Source organism: Cryptomeria japonica, chromosome 5 (genome assembly GCF_030272615.1).
Source record: "Cryptomeria japonica chromosome 5, Sugi_1.0, whole genome shotgun sequence".
Taxonomy (NCBI): domain Eukaryota; kingdom Viridiplantae; phylum Streptophyta; class Pinopsida; order Cupressales; family Cupressaceae; genus Cryptomeria; species Cryptomeria japonica.
The window spans coordinates 613446108-613468154 of NC_081409.1; positions in this window are offsets into that span (position 1 = coordinate 613446108).

Below are 22047 nucleotides of genomic sequence, written 5' to 3' on the forward strand. Positions count from 1 at the left end.
CATCATTTGACAGTGGGGAGTTCTTATGTTATGCCTTCATTTGATGCTTTCACAGAAATGATAATATTGGAACAAACTAAGTTGTTAAACATGGGGTTTCTCAAGTCTTCAAAGTCCAAGGCTTTGGTAGGAAATCAAGGAAATCAAGGAAGTCAAGGCAAAGATTCCAACAAGAAGAAGAAGCAATGCAAGTCTAAGCCACACCAAGAAAAAGGACAATCATCCTCTCCATCACAAGGCAATTTTTCATCCTCTTCCAAGAAGGGGACACCACCTAAGAAGGATAAACCAACTTGTGCATATTGCAAAAAGTATGGTCATGATGAGCATCGATGCCATGCAAAGCAAGTTGATGAGTTAACCAATCTTCTCAAGAAAAACAACATCAACTTGCCATCCGCCTACACAAAGAAGGATTCAACTCCTTCCTCTTCCTCATAGTCTAAGGGAAAAGGGCAAGCATTTGTGGCTACAACAAGTTCTTCACAGCAATGGATACTTGACTCAGGTACCTCATATCACATGGGTTCTACAAAGGAGCAGTTTTCTTCATTGGAGCCATCTAAGGTACCTCACATTTACATAGGTGATGACATACATGTAGAGGTTGAAGGGAAAGGTTCAGTTGACATGGATGATGGAACATTTGAGAATGTTCTCTATGTTCCTAACTTGTCTACCAGCCTTCTCTCCATCTACCAAATCACTCACTATTGGAATGGGAAAAAGGTTGAGTTTACACCAGATTCAGTTGTGGTAAAGGAACTTGATCATGATGCCTTGGTAGCAGTGGGACAAGTCAATGACAAATCAAGGCTTTATTCATTCTCCCACTTTGTGCCAAGTTCACCTTCTAGGGCCTTGCTTACTCATTCAAATTCAGAAAGTAAGCTATGGCATGAGCGGTTTGGTCACCTCAACTACCGCTATCTTCAGCAGTTAAGCACTAAAGACATGGTCACAGGTCTACCTCGAATCAATTTTTCAGAGGGTGTATGTTCAGGTTGTTCCATGGGCAAGCATCCTGAAGAGAAGTTTGATAAAGGGAAAACTTGGAGAGCTTTGGAAGTTCTTCAACTTGTTCACAGTGATGTAGCAGGTCCATTTCCAGCACCTTCATTCAGTAAAGCCCACTATGTTCTTACCTTCATTGATGACTACTCCCACTTCACTTGGGTCTACTTTCTCATTCATAAGAGTGAAGTATTTGACAGATTTCAGGACTTCAGGACTCGTGTGGAGAAGCAATCAAGGAAATTGGTCAAGATTCTTCGCACAGATAATGGAAGGGAATATGTGAACAAGAGACTTGAGGATTTTTGTACATTTGAGGGGATTGATCTTTAGCATTCTATAGCATACACTCCATAGCAGAATGGGGTTGCAGAATGCAAGAATAGAACTCTTAAAGAAATGGCTAGCTGTATGATACATGCACATTCTCTTGATCCTGCCTTTTGGGCAGAGGCTATCAATTGTGCCACACACATCCAGAATCGGGTTCCTCACAAAGCTTTACAAGGTATTACTCCTTTTGAAGCTTGGGTTGGTAGGAAACCGATTGTGAGACATTTCAGAGTCTTTGGGTGTCCAGCATGGGCTCGCATACCTCCACAAAAACGCAAGGCATTGGAACCTCAGAGTCGACCTTGCATATTTGTTGGATATCCTGAGGGTGTTAAGGCATATAGATTGATGGATCCAGAGACACATGAGGTATTCATTGAGAGGAGTGTTCACTTTGAGGAAAGCTCTCCTAGCTTAGCCTCTCTACCTCCTCCACCTTCCTCCATTGTGGATAGTGATGTTAGTGATTCAGATGATGAGACTCCCTCAACTCCGACTAGCAGGGTTACACCTCCGCAGGGTCCACTTGCAGTTGAGGAGCCTCGTTCTCCACCTCCACCTAGACCTCATTGGGCTCGACAGACACTTGAGTCTGCGGGTTCTCTTGTTGGGGATCCTTCAGATACATAGAGAACTCGATCACAACATTAGGATCTTCCACATGCATTCATTGCTACCACTTCTGATCCACAAACATTCAGGGAAGCATCAGGGGTTCCTGAGTGGGACCAAGCTATGGAGGAGGAGTATAGTTCCTTGATGAGGGACAACACATGGGATCTAGTCCATCTCCCTAAGGGGAGAAAGATGGTTTGATGTAAGTGGATCTATCAGACCAAGTTTGTAGCAGATGGTAGTGTGGATAAGTATAAGGCTCGACTTGTTGCAAAAGGTTTTTCTCAGGTTGCAGGTGTTGACTATACTGAGACCTTTGCCCCTGTAGCCAAGATGAACTCCATTCGTTTGACACTTGCTATTTCTACAGCTCATGGTTGGGTTGTACATCAGATGGATGTGAAGAGTGCTTTTCTTCATGGTGATCCTGATGAGGAGATTTATATGGAGCAGCCACAGGGTTTCATCCAGGATACTTCCTTGGTTTGCAGACTAAGGAAATCTCTCTATGGCCTTAAGCAGGCCCCCAGGGCTTGGTATGCCAAGATGGATTCCTTTCTTCTCTCCGCAGGGTTCACCAGGTGTCATTCCGATCTGAATGTCTACATTTTGCGATAGGATGACTCTCACTTGATACTTGTGCTCTATGTTGATGACTTGATCATTACAGGGAGTACTTCATCCATCATTAGCAGGGTCAAATCTGCTTTGCATGACAAATTTGCTATGACTGACTTGGGTCTTTTGCACTACTTTCTCAGGATAGAGATTTCACAGTCACCTTCCAGGATTACACTATCACAGCCCAAGTATGCTCTTGATCTACTTGCATGCTTTCATATGGCTGATTGTAAGCCTGCCCTGACTCCCTTTCTTTCAGGAGTCAAGCTTGAGGCTCAGTGTTCTTCTCCACCAGTTGATGCCACTTTGTATCGTCAGCTTGTGGGTAGTCTCATCTACTTGACTCATACACGCCCTGATATTTCATTTGCAGTTGGCATGGTTTCCCACTTCATGCAGGATCCACATGAGCTTCATTGGAAAGCCACCAAACGTATCCTTCATTAAATCCAGGGTACACATCACTATGGGATTCACTATGCAGCAGGCACGGGACTTCGCTTGGTTGGTTACACAGACTCCGATTGGGCTGGCGATCTTGTTGATCGTAAGTCTACTTTTGGTTACAGTTTTCACCTTGGTTCAGGCCCCATTTATTGGCAGAGCAAGAAGCAACATGCTATTGCTCTCTCTTTGACTGAGGCTAAGTATCGAGGCACTATTAATGCAGTGACTAAGACCATTTGGCTCCAGCAGATTCTCACAGAGTTTGGTTTCACCACTCCACGGCTGACAGTTCTACATTGTGACAATCAGAGTGCTATTGTGATCTCGAAGAACCCGGTCCAACACCAGCGGACCAAACACATCGAGATTCATATGCACTATATCCGAGAGCTCATCCAGGAGCAGGTCATTGATTTGCAGTATTGTCCTACTGCAGAGCAAGTTGCTGACATATTCACCAAACCTTTCACTGAGAGTAAGTTCCAGCAGTTGCGAGCTCTCTTGGGGGTGTGGGATGTGTCCTTAGGGGGGGTTAGCTGACTTCTCCTTCCTCTCTTATGGGGAGGACTTTTTCCTCTTTGAGGTTTTGTCCTTCCTCTTTGAGAGTCTTTTGTACATTCATCTCTCTTTTGGGGGGGAGTTTTTTCCCACTAGGTTTTCTCCCTTTCTCCAGTTGTGAGAGATTGCATTGCATAGTTTTTCTTGCATTTGCATATTGTACATGGGTACCTATCATGGCCTAGTAGCCGGGACCCATCTTGCATTGTTGACTTGAGTCTTCATTCCCCTAAGTTGCACTTAAGGGGGGGTGTTGGTGTAAATAAATATTCACTTTGGATATTATTACACTTACTTAAGTTAACTTAGGATAATGCATCTCTTCGTAGTTTGGATTTGAGACACTTAGGGAAGTGTGCACTTAGGGATAGAGCTTGTAGGAGAAATTCCACCTTTTGTGGTCTTATTTTGCTATTACACTCCACATTCGGTGGGTCATCCACCTCTTGTGGAATATTATATTATTTCTCCTACCTACCCTTAGTATTTCTTACCTACACTTGTTTCTCATTGAGCCACATGTCATATTTGTGTGCTCATACATCCATATGGCCTTGCCTATATAAGCAGGCCTCTATTCATTGTATTGGTTAATCCAGTTGATCATTTGCATATTGATGAGAATACAGTTTGTTCTTGTCATCTTATTGTCTCTTTTATGCTTTTCATTGTGCCCTTGATCTTGGCAAAATCCTATAGATGGCGGTGAAAAGGATTTTTAGATACTTGCAAGGTACATTAGAATATGGCTTGTGGTACCCTAAGGATGATAACTTCACTTTATGTGCATATACAGATGTTGATTGGGCTGGAGATGTTGATGACCAGAAAAGTACTTCCGATGGAGCTTCCTTTCTTGGAAAGATGTTGGTTTCATGGATCAGAAAGAAACGGTCATGTACTTCTCTATCTACTGTTGAAGCTGAGTATGTTGCTACTGCTACTAACTGTACACAAGTTTTATGGATGAAGCAAATGTTGAAGGATATAAAGGTAGATTGTGATGCACTGGTAGTTATTCACTATGATAACTCTACTGCTATTGATATATCAAAGAATATAGTATTTCATTCTAAGACAAAGCACATGTCTATCAAGTATTACTTTTTGAAGGAGAAAGTGGAAACAAATGAAGTTAGACTGGTTTATGTGAACACTAAAGAACATATTGTAGATACTTTCACTAAACCTTTATCCAAGGAATCATCTAAGTACCTCAGAGATAGATTGGGAGTTTCTACCCCTCCGGTAGAGACTTGATTGATGCAATTTGGCATCAGTCCAACATGCACTATCTGAGATACTATTCATTATGGCACTAATGTGGGATGCTACTACTCAGGGGGAGTAGTCAGCTTTGAGATTCAAAGGCTTATGTTTTTTATTTGATATTTTTGTCAGATTTCTGGCATTGATGTCAAAGGGAGAGTGATATTGATGTGAAAAAGTAAAAGTAAAAGTAAAAGAGGGAGAGATATTGATATTCAAAGTTATATGCAGGAGATTGGTGTCTGTCTTCCACAGGGGGAGACTTGTTTGGCATTTCTTGGTACTTAGATGTTTTTCACATCTAGTGTTATCATCAATGCCAAAGGGGGAGATTCTTGGCCATTCGGTGGAATTGATTATGTGTTGCATTGATGTTTTGTCATTGATGTCAACACTAGCTGTTTGGATTCTTTACCGACACCCTTTTGGTCCTGGTAAGTTAAGTGGTTTCTGGTTAACTTAGATCTAGTATGATCTAGTAGTTTTTGGTATAGTCTGGCGATGGAATTAGCTTGTCCATGATACTTATACTCTAATGTGGTTAGTTGGTTTTGGTCTGGTGATTGGATGCTATCCTACTTGCTTATATAATTAGTTTCTGGTTCCGGTGAGGATTTCACTCAAAGAGCTTTTAGTGGAGATCTTTGATGAATTGCATAAGAGGTGTTGGTGCATCTTTTGATGGAGTTTCAGGATGTTGTTGGTGATCATGTTTGAGACTTGGCGGTTGGAAATCATTGCTTAAGTGTGTGGACCTATACTTGGTCTCGGTTGATCTAGGTTATGGACTAGCTTTAATGTAACGTGGGGATAGGACCTATTGATGTGTTTCTAGGATGTCTTATGTGTTGATATTATTTGTTTGGTCTAAGGTCGACATGGTTTGTAATTATGTAATTGGTTTATTGTTTGGTGGCCAACCTAATTGTTTATGGTCGAGGGTTTGTATATATATATGTAATATCTCATTGAAGACCACCATGGTTAATGTAAAAGGTCATGGTCAAGGAATGTAATGTGCGAATAATGTAATATGATTCAGGTAAAGGAGTTGGTCGATCATTGGAGATCGAATTGGGTTTATGTAAGAGAATTTAGTCCTCCAGTATTGAGCTTAACTAGAACTATACCCAGGTATAGGAGATGCTATCTTTTGGAGTTCAACACTTCTCTAGATTGTACTATGGAATTATATGTAGTTAGTGAGGCTCTTTTTGTGATGAGTAGTGTGCTCTAGGTTGTTGGCCTTCCTATAAGTGTAGGCCCCCTCATTGTAATTCGCATACTTATTGCATAAGTATTATTTGACTATGGGTAGGCTTCCCACCGTGGTTTTTCCCTTTACCGGGTTTTCCATGTACAAACCTTGGTGTTGTGTGGATGACTTTTATTTTGTGATTATTGTTTATGCTTAATTGGATTAACTGCTATTCTAGTATTATTGTTTTGGGTTCTGATATGAAAGTTTAATTGTTGAATGTTCTTGTAATCTGTGACAACTGATTCACCCCCCCCCCCCCTCAGTTGTCTTCTGGTTATCTAAACTGTCTAACAGTAATATATATAAGTTGTGTCTAATTTTTCCCAAATTCACTATAGACATTGAAAAGAAGATAAGGGAATGTGAAGGTCAGCTAGCAAGCATATCATAGTCATACTCACCACAATCTTCTTTGACTAGCAACTTTGAACCCCAAGTTTTGAATATACTAAATAAAATCAAGAGCAAAAATAAGGAAAAGGATAGAATTTTGATTTATGGGTAGAGTGTCTAAGGTGAGAAATCTTATTACCACTTGGATATATTCATTGATGAGTAACATGCAGGATGCTAAGGATGCACTAAATAAACATGTCCCAACAGATGATAGGGAGAAAAAATGCATGTCTACCTTTTTAGTGGTATGATAACCATTTTAGAGAGCTTAAAGAAGGCATGGGATAATCATTTTCTATCCCTTAGAATAATTTTTGCAGATATCTTCAAATTTTTGTAAGCAACTGTACATACCCTTGTATATCAATTTTGGTGGTTCATTTATCTTTGGCATTGCTATCAAAGGGGGAAAGAGAGAAGTGAAAAATGGTGCACATTCTTAGGGGGAGTCAGTTGAGTGTACAGATTTTCGGATTGATTGTAGTTTTGACATTTTGGAGTACTTGTCATTTTTCACAAGTTGTCATTTTTCATAGTGTTGTCATTAATGCCAAAGTGGGAGATTGTTGGCAAGAGACATTGTTTCAATGAAGATTGATGTGTGATAGTTTCTTAGGGGTTGTCATTGGTGGCAACTCCGTTGTACATAGAATTGGTTTGCCGAAAGTCATTTTGTTCATAAGGCATAAGTCTGGAAGGTGGAACACAGTTATCGGTAGAGCATGAGATCATGGTACATATTTTGATTTTGGTGATGTATTTTGGGTTACGATGATGAAGGAAGTTGATTCAAAGTTCGAGAAAAATTACTTCATGATTCTGATATCCGGTGTTGAATTGTGTGCTAGTTAAGAGCTCCGGTATTTGGTATTTCAGTTAGGGAAGAGTTATTTTGGAGTAACATGTGTTGCGTATCTGTTGGGATGATTCTGGGAATCAATTTTGTATTTGAGGTGATTGGACAGACTTATGGGAAGAATTTTATCATCCTGTTTTGGTTCGCATTTGGATTTGTGATCGAATTGAGCTGACTTGGTGGAACATGTTTCATGTTGCGTGTTATGTGGTTTCTAGAAGCCGACTTAGTAAATGATTCTTTTTTATGATGCATTGATAAAACATTGACTTAGTTTATCATTTTGGTGTGTGTGATGAGTGAAGGAAGTTTGTGTGAGTGAGTTTGTAAGTTTGGTGAAGATTTTGTTGCTTTGGTATGTGATAGAGAAGTGTTACATAGTAGAATATCAGAACAATTGCAAAAGACATTATGAGCCTAATCGGAAACGTATTTTGGCATAGTTAGATGCTATTCTTTAGTTCATTTATCATTTTAATTATTTTGTAATAGCCTGCAAGGCAGTGAGCCTTCCTCCAGGTTGTAGCCCTTTTGTAATTGAGTAGTGAGCTCTAGGCAATGAGCTTGAATGCAAGTGCATTCCTCTTTTGTAATATTGTTCTACTACTAGCCATAGTATAATAATATTGTAGGTACTCAATCCCACCGTGGTTTTTACCTTTTTCGGGTTTCCACGTAAGAATTTTGGTGTTATGGTTGTGTGGTTATTTGTTTTGTGTTTCTACATTATAGTTTCTATCTTTTGCATATGTTGGTTAAATAATCAATTTAATAAATTAGTAAAATGTATAATACTGATTCACCCCCCTCTCAGTGTTTATTGATTCCAACTGTTCCCACCATGGCTTTTCCCTTGACCAGGTTTTCCACATCAAAAATCCATGTGTTATGTGTGTTGTTTATGTGGTATTTATCTTTTCTATTGTTATTCTTAATCAGATCTAAAGTTGACATTAATTGGTTTAAGTATGGTGAAAACTGATTCACCCCCCCTGAGTTTTCCTACATTTTTGCTACCAATAATTGGTATGAGAGCTTGACCACTTTGAGAGATTCGAGATGGAAGCTATTGTTTTCAAGAAGGAGAGTCAGAGATTTGATGGAACTAATTTCTCTATATGGAAGAACTAGATGGAAGTTCACTTGAATTGCCTTGGAGAATATTATTGGAAGATCACAAAGAATGCATACATTATTCCTCTAAATAGTCTTGTTACTACAACTGAGATCAAAGATGTTGAACATAACATAAGAGCTAAAGAAGCATTGCTGAGTGCCCTGAGTGATTCTAAGATGACTTATGTGATGGGATTGTAGACTACTCATGAGATTTGGAAGAAGCTAGAAACCTTGTATGAAGGAGACAAACATGTGAATTTTGCTAAATTGCAGAGCTTGAAAGGAAAGTATGAGTTACTGAGAATGGGAGAAGATGAGAATATTTCATCCTTTATGGGTAAAGTGAATGATCTTGTGTCGAACATCAGATGTTCTTGTGGAGTCCTTGAAGAAGATGAGATTGTAGCTAAAGTGTTGAGATATTTTCCCCCTGCTTATAAACACAAAGTTGTTGCTATTGATGAGATCCAAATTGTGACAACTGTGACAAGAGATATGCTGGTTGGTAAGCTTGCTGATTTTAGATTGAGAGAACTTGGTGAATCACATGGAAAACTGAGGCTACATTTAAAGATACTTTATCTAGGAGAAAGTTCAACTAGGGTGTCCAAATATGAATGGGAAATGAGAGAGATGGAAGAACAAGAAAGAGAATTGGAAGAGCTTGAAGAACTTATGCTAGAAGATTGCCTAAGGGAGCCGGTAAGTATGAAGGGAAGTTGCCTTTGAAATGTTTTTCATGCAATAAGATTGGTCATTTTTCTTCTAGGTGTCCTAAAAGAGCAGAAAGAGTGTCAAAATATGATATGTCTTACAAGCCTAATGGAAAGTATAGATATCAGAAGAAGTGTTATTATGTTGCTGATGAAGGTGTGACAAATGATGAGTCTAAGAAAGGGAATTTGGAAGATGAATTTGTATTCATTGTTATCAATAAAGATGATTCGGTATTTGTTGATTCTACAAGTTATATTGTTGAAGAGAAAGCTTGGGCTACTAAAATTGATGAGAAAGATGAATGGGTTATTGACAGTGGTTGTTCACATCACATGACAAGTGATAAAGATAAATTTGTGAATATGAAGAAGTATGATGGTGGTGTAGTGATATTTGGAGACAACAAAGCTTGTGTAATCTGCGCTAGAGGTTCTATTTCTCTTGATGTTTTATAAGTTGAAGGTTTGAAGCATAATCTATTGAGTGTTGGATAGATGGTTGATAAGAGATATTATTTGCAATTCAAGAATGGGAAATGTAATATCTTGAGTAGCTCTGGTATAGAAATTGCATTAGGAACTAAAACTAAAGATAATATCTTTCATTTGAATATTGGTGAGAAAAGTTGCTTGATTGCTAAGATTGATGAGAGTTGGTTGTGGCATAGAAGGATGTGTCATGTTAACTTTGATTGCATGATTAAGATTATTTCTACTCAAGCTATTAGAGATCTACCTAAGATAGTAAATCCTACTAATATGGTGTATAAAGAATGTCAATTGGGAAAGCAAACAATAATTTAATTCAAGAGAAAGTTGTATTCATGTAATGGGTTATTAGATCTTGTGCATATTGATTTATGTGGACTGTCTAGGGTGAGAAGCTTGCAGGGAGACAAATACTTTATGTTGTTGATTGATTACTATTCTGGGATGATGTGGGTCACTTTTCTAAGGGAGAAATATAAAGCAATAGAGAAATTCAAAATATTCAAAGCTAGAGTGGAGACAGAGACAAGATCAAAGATGAAGTGTATAAGGTCTGACAGAGGAGGAGAATTCACCTCCGGTGAGTTCAATTCCTTTTATGAAGAGCATGGAATCAGGAGACAGTTATCTGTTGACAAACCCCTCAAAGGAATGAAGTTGTTGAAAGGAAGAACAAAACTGCTTTGGATGTTGTTAGAACTATGATGATTGAAGGAAATGTTCCACATATCTATTGGAGAGAATTTTTTAGCATTTTTGCATACACATTCAACCGAGTTCATATAAAAGGTGATTCTGATAAGACTCCTTATGATCTATGGTTTGGTCATGTTCCTATAGTTAGATAGTTCAGAATCTTTGGAAGCAAATTTAATATCAAAAGAGATGAAGATATAGGAAAATTTGATACAAGATGTGATGAAGGAATCTTTTTGGGATATTCTGCTAAGTGTAAAGCCTACCGGTGTTACAAAAAAAGATTGAGAAATATAGTGGAAAGTGCGACTGTGAAGGTTGATGAGAATAATGAGAAACAAATCAGAGCATGTGGATATGAATCTAATGATCAGGATGCTACTTCAATTCAAGTGCAAACTCCGAGTATGAAGCAGAGTGATTCGGAAGAGACAATAAATCTAGATGTTGCTAGCGGTGAAGAAGTTCAAGAGACTGAAAATCAGAACAATTAGAAGACCCCTAAGTATGTAAGATTAAATCATTCAGAGAATCAGATTATTGGTGATAAAAATAGAGGTGTGATGACTAGGAGAAGAATTGCTACTAAAGAGACATGTTTGATTTCCAAAATTGATCCTAAAGATGTTGTTGAAGCTTGAAAAGATGAAAATTGGATAAAAGCTATGGAAGAAGAGTTAGATCAGATTAAGAAGAACAAAACATGGGAACTTGTTTTGATACCTAAGGACAGGAATAGAATTGGTACTAAATGGGTGTTTCAGAATAAGCTAAATGAAGATAGAGAAGTTGTTAGAAACAAAGCAAGGATGGTATGTAAGAGATATTCACAAATGGAAGGTATTGATTTTGAGGAGACTTTTGCGCTGGTAGCTATAATTGAAGTTGTTAGACTTATTATTGCATATGCTGCTCATAAGAAATTCAAGGTATATTAGATGGATGTGAATTCAACCTTTTTGAATGGTGAATTAGAAGAGCTACATTAAGAAACTAGATGGATTTTCATTGACAGATGAAGACAACATGGTATGTAAATTGAAGAAAGTATTGTATGGACTTTAAAAAGCCCCTAGAGCTTGGTACATCAGATTGGATAGGTATTTGATGAAGTTGGGATTCTGTAAAGGTACTGCTGATAGTAATTTGTACTTCAAAATTGATAATGATAATATTTTGATTGTTGAAGTCTTTGTTGATGACATTATTTTTGGAGGAGATGATGATTTGAGTAATAAATTTGCTGATGATATGCAAAAAGAATTTGAGATGGGTATGATAGGTGAGATGAAATTATTTCTAGGATTGCCAAGTACAAAGATTGACAAAGACATTTTCATATCTCAATCTAAGTATGTGAAGGAATTACTAAAGCAGTTTGGGTTAGATGATTCCAAACTTGTTGGAACTCCTATGGTGACTGGATGCAAGATGACAAAAGATGATGAATCTCTGAAGGCTAACCAGACTCTATATAGATCTATGATTGGTGGACTACTATATTTGACTCAGACTAGACTTGGTATTATGAATGTTGTACGTCTTGTTGCAATATTTTAGGCTGATCGTAAGAAAAGACGTGTTACTATTGTGAAGAGAATATTCAAATATTTAAAGGGAATAGTTGATTATGGTTTGTGGTATCTGAAGAATGATGATTTCAATTTAAATGCTTATATTGATGCTAATTGGGTAGGTAATGTTGATGACTGGAAGAGCACTATCGGTGGAGCAATCCTTTTGGGAAAGATGTTGACTTCTTGGGCAAGCAAGAAGCAAGATGCTATTCCTTTATCTATTGTAGAAGCTGAATACATTATTGCTGCTAGCAACTGTACTCGGGTACTTTGGATGAAATAGATGTTTAAGGATATTGGAGTTGTATATAATGATCCTACTGTTATATACTGTGACAATTATAGTGCTATCAATATTTCTAAGAATCTGATCTGTTGCATTCTAAGACAAAACACATATCAATCAAGTTTCACTTCTTGAGAGAGAAGGTGAATGAGAAGGAAGTCAGATTGAAGTATGTACCTACAAAGGAATAGATTGTATATATATTTACTAAGCCTTTGCCTACAGAAAAATTTGTATATCCGAGAGAGAAGTTAGGGGTAATTTCCCCTTCTTCTATGAACTAGATGCATTGTGTTGCATCGATCTGGTGGACTTCATAGTCTTATTTTGTTATTTGGATTGATGAGTGGATATTGCTACTCCAGGGGAGTAGTTAGTTTGTGGTTCAATTGTTCATATTTGTGAGTTTGTTCTAAAGGGGAGAGATTATCTGAGTGATAGAGAATAATGATTTGTATGTGTCTTTGGCATTGCTATCAAAGGGGGAGAGATGCATGTGAAAAATTCTCTTATCTATCTGAGATAGAGAGCTATGTGTGTATGATCTTAGGGTTAGATTGTTGGATTTGATTTCTTTCTTTGCATTGATTGTTTTTCATATTCATATGTTGCCATCAATGCCAAAGGAAGAGATTATTGGCTATTAGAGTTGTTGGAATGTGTTGTTGTCATTGATGTCAACATATTAATCTATTGTAGAGAATTGGGCTGTTGTAGAGAGTTGAGCTGGATTGTAGATTTACTAATGCAGATTAATGGGTTTTGAGATACTTATCTCTAGTTGATTCAGCATGAGTTTTAGTGTTTCAAAAGGTGATTTGGTCAATTTTTGTGATCTGGTATGATGATTGGTTTTTCTATTGGTTTTGTATTGTAGAATTGTGATTTCTAGATTGTATTGCTCGAGAATTGATTCCTTATGTTGTGTGGATTTTGAAGAATATTTGGGACATTCATGTGTGTCCTCATTTTTGTGTGGTTCATGATTTGGAACTTCACAAGCATATCTTTTAGTTTGTTGTTGGCGTTCTTGAGCTTCGATGATGAAATGATGATGATTCTTATTATCCGAGTTGTTGTGGTTATTGCGGTGGAATTCACACTAGTTTTTAATATTCTCTAATCACGTTCTATGCATTTTGGTGGTCTGTGTTGATTGTGGTGCACGTTATTGAAGATTTTATTGGTCTGGTGGTATTCTTCGTGTTATGCGACATATTCGGTGGTTTAGCATGTTGTGGATGATCTTGACAAATTATTTGGTGGTGCTGTGTGTTCAAGGATTTGATTTGGGTCCATGCTATGTCCTTGCCAACATTGTATTGCTTCGCATATGAATTTTTTGTATCATTTGATGTAATTTTATAATTAGGTCTTATGTGTTGAGCCGACCGTAAGGTTAAGATTGATGATTTTGATGAATAATGATGAACAGTAAGTACCAAACCGGTACTGAGAGGGGGGGTGAATCAGTATAGACAAAAACTTTCCCTCAACTAGTTTGATTGCAAAGACTGCACTTAACTAGTAAATCGTAACACTGGTCTAAATCAGGGCACTACCGGTTACACATAATGAGAGTATGAATAGCATAAACCGGTAAACACTTAGATCTATACACAATCTAATATCTCATTTCCACTTCACCCTTATGCATAAATAGGTAATATATCATCAGAAATATAATGACTGTCGGTTCAACATGCTTTACGACTTAATAGAAAATATTAAAGCATCACACATGACACACAAATTTTTCACGTGGAAACCCAACTAGGAAAAACCACGGTGGGGATGAATACCCACAAGTTGTTCTTTGAAATCTTTTGAAGTCCGCTTTGTTAGGAGCCTAGTTTGGTTAAAGACTTTTACAATAGGTTTTGCTAGGAACTGATCCTGCTAGGGATCACCCGGTTATGGGATGGCTAAATACCTAGTTAAAGGTTAGAACCCTTTTAAAGGTTACCTCGCAAGAGGATTTGAAGAACTCATTGAATTGAGTCACCCTGTTAAAGGATTTACACAAAAGCATGTTAAAGCTACCTGGTTAAGGGATTTTCCAATTGCTGAAATGGTTAGAGGTCAACAGGTAATACACTGATCTGATAACAATACTCAATGCCAAGGCACATCCACTTTAGCTCCTTTTCTTCTGCAATCACACTCTGCAGGTATCAATACACTTCTCTAGTGTCACAAGAATCAAGTATCTCTTCACTTGGATACACACATAGCATTTCCCAACAACCTCAAAATGAAAAACATCATCAACCTTATAGGAAACAGATAGGTCGGTAGCATAAACCCTAAACCCTAAACATTTAGGTTTAACAATTCAGTTGGTTCAATCCTGACCGTTAATCACACTACATTGAATACAACAGTCTTGAATAGATCTCAAGATGTTCTCCAATGTTCATTCTTTGCCGCTTCAGGAAACTGATAACCCATCACGCGCTCTCCACTGTTTACAATGCTAACACATTACAAGATGTCATTGGTTGAATCACACAGGCAATGCATCAACTGAAAACCCTAAAGCTGAGACTACCAACCGATAGTCATGCTAAATGAAACCCCGATACAAAACTTCCATATATCGGTTCTCATTCAACCATACTAGTTCACCTTGAACAAACATATCGCTTCTCTTTTTCACATATACCAGTTTACATCATCATACTAGTTCTATTGCCAGTTAACTTACTACAATATACCGGTTCATACTTCAGCATATTGACATCAATGACAACATATAATATCATCATGTCATCATGCTCTGCACATATGCCAACAATCTCCCCCTTTGGAATTGATGGTAATATACAAAGATATCTATATGCTTCACATCTTCTTCTCCCCAATACTACGGATATCTTCTCTGCTTCATATCTTCTCCCCCTTTGACAACAATGCCAAAGTGGAGGCACAAACAACTATGTTCCACTATGCTGCTCCCCCTAAGGAGTAGCATCCTTCAACAGACCAATCCTGAAAAAGATTTATCAATTGCAATACCTGACTGATGTGGAGCACACACCTTTAGTTCACCTCTTGAAGGGGAAGCACCCATAATTCACCTCTTAAATAGGTAAATGTAGTCTTCAGTAGAGGCTTGGTGAATATGTCTGCTAACTGCTCCTTACTGGAAACATGTTCCAGTACAACCTCTTTGTTCTGAACCTTCTCCCTCAAGAAATGATACTTGAGCTCGAAGTGCATGGTTCTAGCATGTAAAACCGGATTCTTGGAAATGTTAATTGCACTTGTGTTGTCACAAAATATACTTACCAGTTTAGATATAGGAACTTTGAAGCCACTTAATACATGCTTCATCCAGATTGTCTTGGTGCAGTTCATAAATACTGCAACATATTCCACTTCTGCTGTAGACTGAGAGATACAACTCTGCTTCTTACTCATCCATGAGACCATTCTACCACCAAGAAAGAATGCACTACCAGTTGTGCTTTTTCGGTCATCCACATTACCAGCCCAATCAGCATCTGTAAACACTTTCAGGTTGAAATCATTACTGTATGGATACCATAATCCATAGTCAATAGTTCCCTTCAGATATCTAAGAATCCATTTGACTGCTACCAAGTGGGATTCTCTTGGACTTTTCTGGAACCGTGCAGTAATGCCTACTGCATGTGCAATGTCCAGTCTACTATGTACTACATAGTGCAACTTACCAATCATTGATCGGTATTCCTTCTCATTCACTAATGCTGAGTCATCCTCTTTTGATAATTTACAACCAGTCACCATTGGTGTACCAAGCGGTTTGTTGTCTTCCATGCCAAAGGTCTTCAACACCTCTTTGACATACTTGGACTGAGTGATAAAGATACCATCTTTCATTTGTTGAATTTGTAGTCCAATGAAGAATTTAATCTCCCCTATAAGTGACATCTCAAATTCCTTCTTCATCTCATTTGCAAAATCATGACTCATCTTGTCATCTCCACCAAAAGTTATGTCATCAACAAATACCTCATAGATCAGAATCTGATCTCCTTCTGACTTTAGATAGATATTGCTATCTTCACTTGTTCTTTCAAATCCAATCTTCACAAGTTGGGAGTGTAAGCATTCATACCATGCTCTAGGTGCCTGCTTCAATCCATACAGGGCTTTATGTAGCCTACACACCATGTCACTGTCTTCTGATAGGGAAAACCCATCTGGTTGCTCTATATACACCTCCTCTTCAAGTATTCCATTTAGGAATGCAAATTTTACATCTATTTGATATACTTTGAATCCCTTGAAGGCTGCATATGCAAGAAGCATACGAACTCCTTCCAATCTAGCTACTGGAGAAAAGGTTTATCCATAGTCTTCTCCTTCTTCTTGAGCATATCCTTTGCAAACACTCTAGCTTTGTTTCTTACCACTGTGCCATCTTCATTCAGCTTATTTCTAAAAACTCATTTGGTGCCTATGACATTTTTATGCTCAGGTCTGGGTACCAAAGACCATGTACCATTCTTTTCTATCTAGTCAAGTTCCTCTTCCATTGCCTTGATCCACTCTTCATTGTTATGTGCCTCTTTAAATATTTTAGGCTCAAATTTAGAGATCATGCAAGCATTTTCTTTGACCTTTCTTCTTGTAAGAATTCCTACATCTTTGTCTCCTATGATCTATTTTGGATCATGATTCAACTTTACATACCTAGGAATGATCTTAGTTGTTTCTTCTTGCTTTCCTTCTTCATCTTCATCTTCATCAGCATCAACATCTACTGGTGTAGGAGCACTATTACTAGTACTAGGCTGTTTTGCAATCGGTTCCCAGAAGGTTACAACCGGTTCATCTACCACTCACTCACTATCGGTTTCCTCAGGTTTCTCAGAGGTTTCATCAACTCTGACATTGATACTTTCAACAATTCTCTGAGTCCTATTGTTGAAACATTTGAGAGCTTTTCTCTTTGTGGAATACCCTAGGAATATTCCCTCATCACATTTTGCATCAAATTTGCTCTGATGTTCACTCCTCTTGATATAACATTTGCTACCAAACACTCTAAAGTAGCTTACCACTGGTGTCTTACTGGTCCAATACTCAAAAGGAGTTTTATCCTTACCTTTCTTGATGAGTACCCGATTCATTATGTAGACTGCAGTGCTCACCGCTTCTCTCCAGGAACTGTGAGCAACCTTCCCTTGGATCAACATAGTTTTGGCTACTTCAACTATAGTCCGGTTGTTCCTCTTTGCTAGGCCATTCTATTTTGGAGTCCGGGGGGCAGATAGTTGCCTCTTGATGTCGTTCTCTTCACAGTACTTGTTGAATTCACCGAAAGTGAATTCTCCTCCTTGATCAGTTCTTAGGCACTTAATCCTCTTACCACTTTCTTTTTCAACCAGTGCTCTGAAGGCTTTGAATTTTCCAAAAGCTTCAGACTTATCTTTCAAGAATGTGACCCACATCATGATTGAGCAATCATTAGTAAGAATCATAAAATACCTATCTCCCTGCACACTCCTAGTTTTCATAGGACCATACAAATCAGTATGCACAAGATCAAGTAAATTATCTGCAGTGAGAGATTTACCTTTGAAGGTTGAGGAAGACATTTTCCCCAGTTGACACTCTCTGCACAAAGGATTCTCCAATTTGCTCGGCACAAGCAATCCTCTAACTGCCTTGATCTTACTGGCCTTCACAATATTATCAAAGTTTACATGGCAGAGTCTCCTATGCCATATCTAGCTATCATCAAACTTAGCCATTAGACATGTACTGTTATTTGCATTCAGTTGAAATAAGTTACCTCTGGTCTGCATACCGATGGCCATCAGTTCACCACTCTTTCCTTTTATTTTGCACACTCCATCTCTGAATTCCAAAGTGAGTCCATTATCATTCAACTGGGCAACACTCAAAAGGTTGTAACTAAGACCTTCTACCCAATACACATTATCAGCACTGCTTTTTCCATTTAGAGAGATGGACCCTCTACCTTTTACCATACATGGTGTATTGTTACCAAATCGGACCACTCCACCATCATACCATTCTAGAGACAGAAACTTACTCCGGTCACCAGTCATGTGGTGAGAACAACCACTATCAATAATCCACTCATTGGAATTATCAAAGCGGGAGACAAGAGCCTTCTTGTCTTACACATCTTCCTTAACTGCTACAAACACAATGTCTTCACTTTCTTCATCTTCTGATTCCTCATCAGTGACACCTTCATCAACTGCTACAAAACAATTTCTCCTATTTCCTCCTTTGAACTTCTTGAAGTTCTCTGGTTTGTCCTTATTATCACCATTAGGAGAGTTTACAGCAATGTGTCCTATCCTATTGCAAGAAAAGAATTTCAAAGGGAGCTTACCTCTGTATTTACCAGTTCCCTTAGGAAGTCTCTTGGCAAGAAGAGCTTTAAATTCCATCAAGATCTCCTCATCATCCATTTCTCTGCTTTGTCTTGGTTCACAACTGGTACTTGCTTCTTTTCCATTTCTAGATGGTGTAGCAGATACTCTAAAGGCTGATTCAATCTTCTAAATACTGCCATCATAATTATTTAGCTCATATGCGGTCAACTTTGCAATGATGGAGTCTAGGGATACCTTTGTCTTGTCTATAGACCTCAACTCCTGAATAGCAGCAACCCTTATTGCATAGACCGGTAGCAAGGATCTCAAGACTTTGCTAACAACAGTGGAATCATCAATTTTACCTCCTGCACTCTTGATGTCTCCAACAATAGTTTTGATTCTTATTCCATATTGTTGAATGGTCTCTCCTTCAACCATCTGCATGTCTTCAAACCTTCCCCTAAGGCTATCTTCCTTAGCTTGTTTGACATGCTCATCACTCCCATATATATTCTCTAGAGCATCCCATAATTCTTTGGGATTATCTTTATCCCAAACATCAATAAACTCAATGTCAGATAGACTGTTGATTAGGGCTTCCATGACTTGCCCATTCTCCTGAATCTCTCTTTTTTGGTCATCGATGAGATTACCAGTAGGAATAACATAAGCATTCTCAACATAGCTCCAGTGTTAAGCACCCATGCCTTTGATGTAGATCTTCATTTTGTCCTTCCATATCTTAAAGTTATCTTTGTTGAACTTTGGGCCTTCCCTCTTCATCATTAGAGTAGGATCTTTTCCTCAAGCAGTTAAGCTTACAACACAGAGGACCTAGAAGATTCTCTGATACCAATTGATGAATAATGATGAAAAATAAGTACCAAACCGGTACTGAGAGGGGGGGGTGAATCAGTACAAACAAAAAATTTCCCTCAACCAATTTGACTGCAAAGACTGCACTTAACTGGTAAACACTGGTTACACACAGTGAGAGTATGAATAGCATAAACCAGTAAACACTTAGATCTCTATACAATCTAATATCTCATTTCCACTTCACCCTTATGCATAAACAGGTAATATATCATCAGAAATATAATGACTGTCGGTTCAACATGCTTTACCACTTAACAAAAAATATTAAAGTATCACATGAAAAGCATCACACATGACACATGGATTTTTCACGTGGAAACCCAACTGGGAAAAACCACGGTGGGGATGAATATCCACAAGTTGTTCTTTGAACTCTTTTGAAGTCCACTCTATTAGGAGCCTAGTCCAGTTAAAGACTTTTACAATAGGTTCTACTACGAACTGATCCTGCTAGGGATCACCCAGTTAAGGGATGGCTAAATACCCAGTTAAAGGTTAGAACCATGTTAAAGGTTACCTCGCAAGAGGATTTGAAGAACTCATTGAATTGAGTCACCCTGTTAAAGGATTTACACAAAATCTTGTTAAAGCTACCCGGTTAAGGGATTTTCCAACTGCTGAAATGGTTAGAGGTCAATAGGTAATACACTGATCTGATAACACCACTCAATGCCAAGGTAGATCCACTTTAGCTTCTTTTCTTCTGCAATCACACTCTATAGGTATCAATACACTTCTCTGGTCTAGCAAGAATCAAGTATCTCTTCACTTGGATACAAACATAGCATTTGCAAACAACCTCAAAATGAAAAACATCATCGACCTTATAGGAAACAGATAGGTCAGTAGCATAAACCCTAAACCCTAAACATTTAGGTTTAACAATTCAGTCGGTTCAATCCTGACCGTTAATCACACTGCATTGAATACAAAATTCTTGAACAGATCTCAAGACATTCTCCAATATTCATGTTTTGCCACTTCAGGAAGCTGATAACCCATCACACACTCTCCACCATTTACAGAGACTTCACACATTCCTGAGGTAGATAGGATTGATCTTCTTCATGCAAGATCGTCAAGGAAATCCTTCACGTGCACAAGGCTGACGTGGAAACATGATCTGATCTTCATTACAATGCTAACACATCACAAGATGTCATCGGTTGAATCACATAGGTAATGCATCAACTGGAAACCCTGAAGCTGAGACTACCAACCGGTAGTCATGCCGAATGAAACCTCGATACAAAACTTCCATATACCGGTTCTCATTCCAACATATCGGTTTGCCTTGAATAAACATTCCACTTCTCATTTTCACATATACCAGTTTACATCATCATACGGGTTCTATTGCCAGTTAGCTTACTACAATATACCAGTTCATACTTTAGCATATTGACATCAATGACAACATACAATATCATCATGATATCATGATCTTCACATATGTCAACAAATTTGTATAAATTTTATAATCATGTCAGATGAGTTTCTATGGCTATGTCTACAATCTGTAAAAGTATTGTATATGTGAATAAGAAAATTTATCTTTTGGTAGAGGAGAAGAGAAGAGAAGTGTTGTTGTGTCGACAATGTGCTTAACTGGAATTGTGATTAGGCATTTGGAGATGCTATTCTTTGAATTCATGTAATCTAGGTTGTTGTTCGATCTTGTTAGTGTTGGTATGATGGATGTGTTGGATTAGTTTTGTTATTGATGTCAACACTTATCCTTCAGGAGATCTTTGGTTATGTTGAACCAGCACATTATGTTCACCGGCAAGTTCAGTGACTTATGCACAGTCACTAGTATATCATTCACCGACAGGTTATATTGTACACCGACACTAAGGATGACTTGTTATCATCTGGAGATCACTTGGTTATGTCAAAGACATGGTTTGGACACTTGATTTTTGTATTTTGGTTATTGATCTAAGATCAGTCTTTTAATGCAACAACAAAGTGGGCCAACAATTGGTATCAGAGCCAAGTTCTCTTTTTGTAGAAGTTTAATAGCTTGAGGAGATTCTATGGCAACAAACTTTTTCAAGAAGGTCAGTCTGAAACTTGATGTAACTAACTATGGTCTATGGAAGATCAGAATGGAGACACATCTGAATTGCATTGGAAGAGACATATGAGATATTACAAAGAATGGCTATGTTGGTCCTACATCGAATCAACCTAATCCACCAACATTGGGTAAGGATCAAGAAAATGATTGCAAAGAAAGAGAAGCACTCTTGAGCACCTTGTCAGATCAACAAATCATGTGATTACCAGACCGATCTACTACTAAAGATATTTGGGATAAATTGGAGACATTGAATGAAGGAGATACCACTGTCAAAATTGCAAAACTGGAATGCTTCCAGGTCAGGTATGAAAATGGAAGAAGATGAAATATTTTTTTCTTTTATGGAAAGGGTTAATCAAATTGTTTTGGGAATACAATGTTGTGGAGAATCCTTAAGTGAAGATGAAATTGTTTCTAAAGTTTTAAGAGAATTTCCATCAGCATACAAAATCAAAGTAACTGTTATTAATGAGTTGAGAATA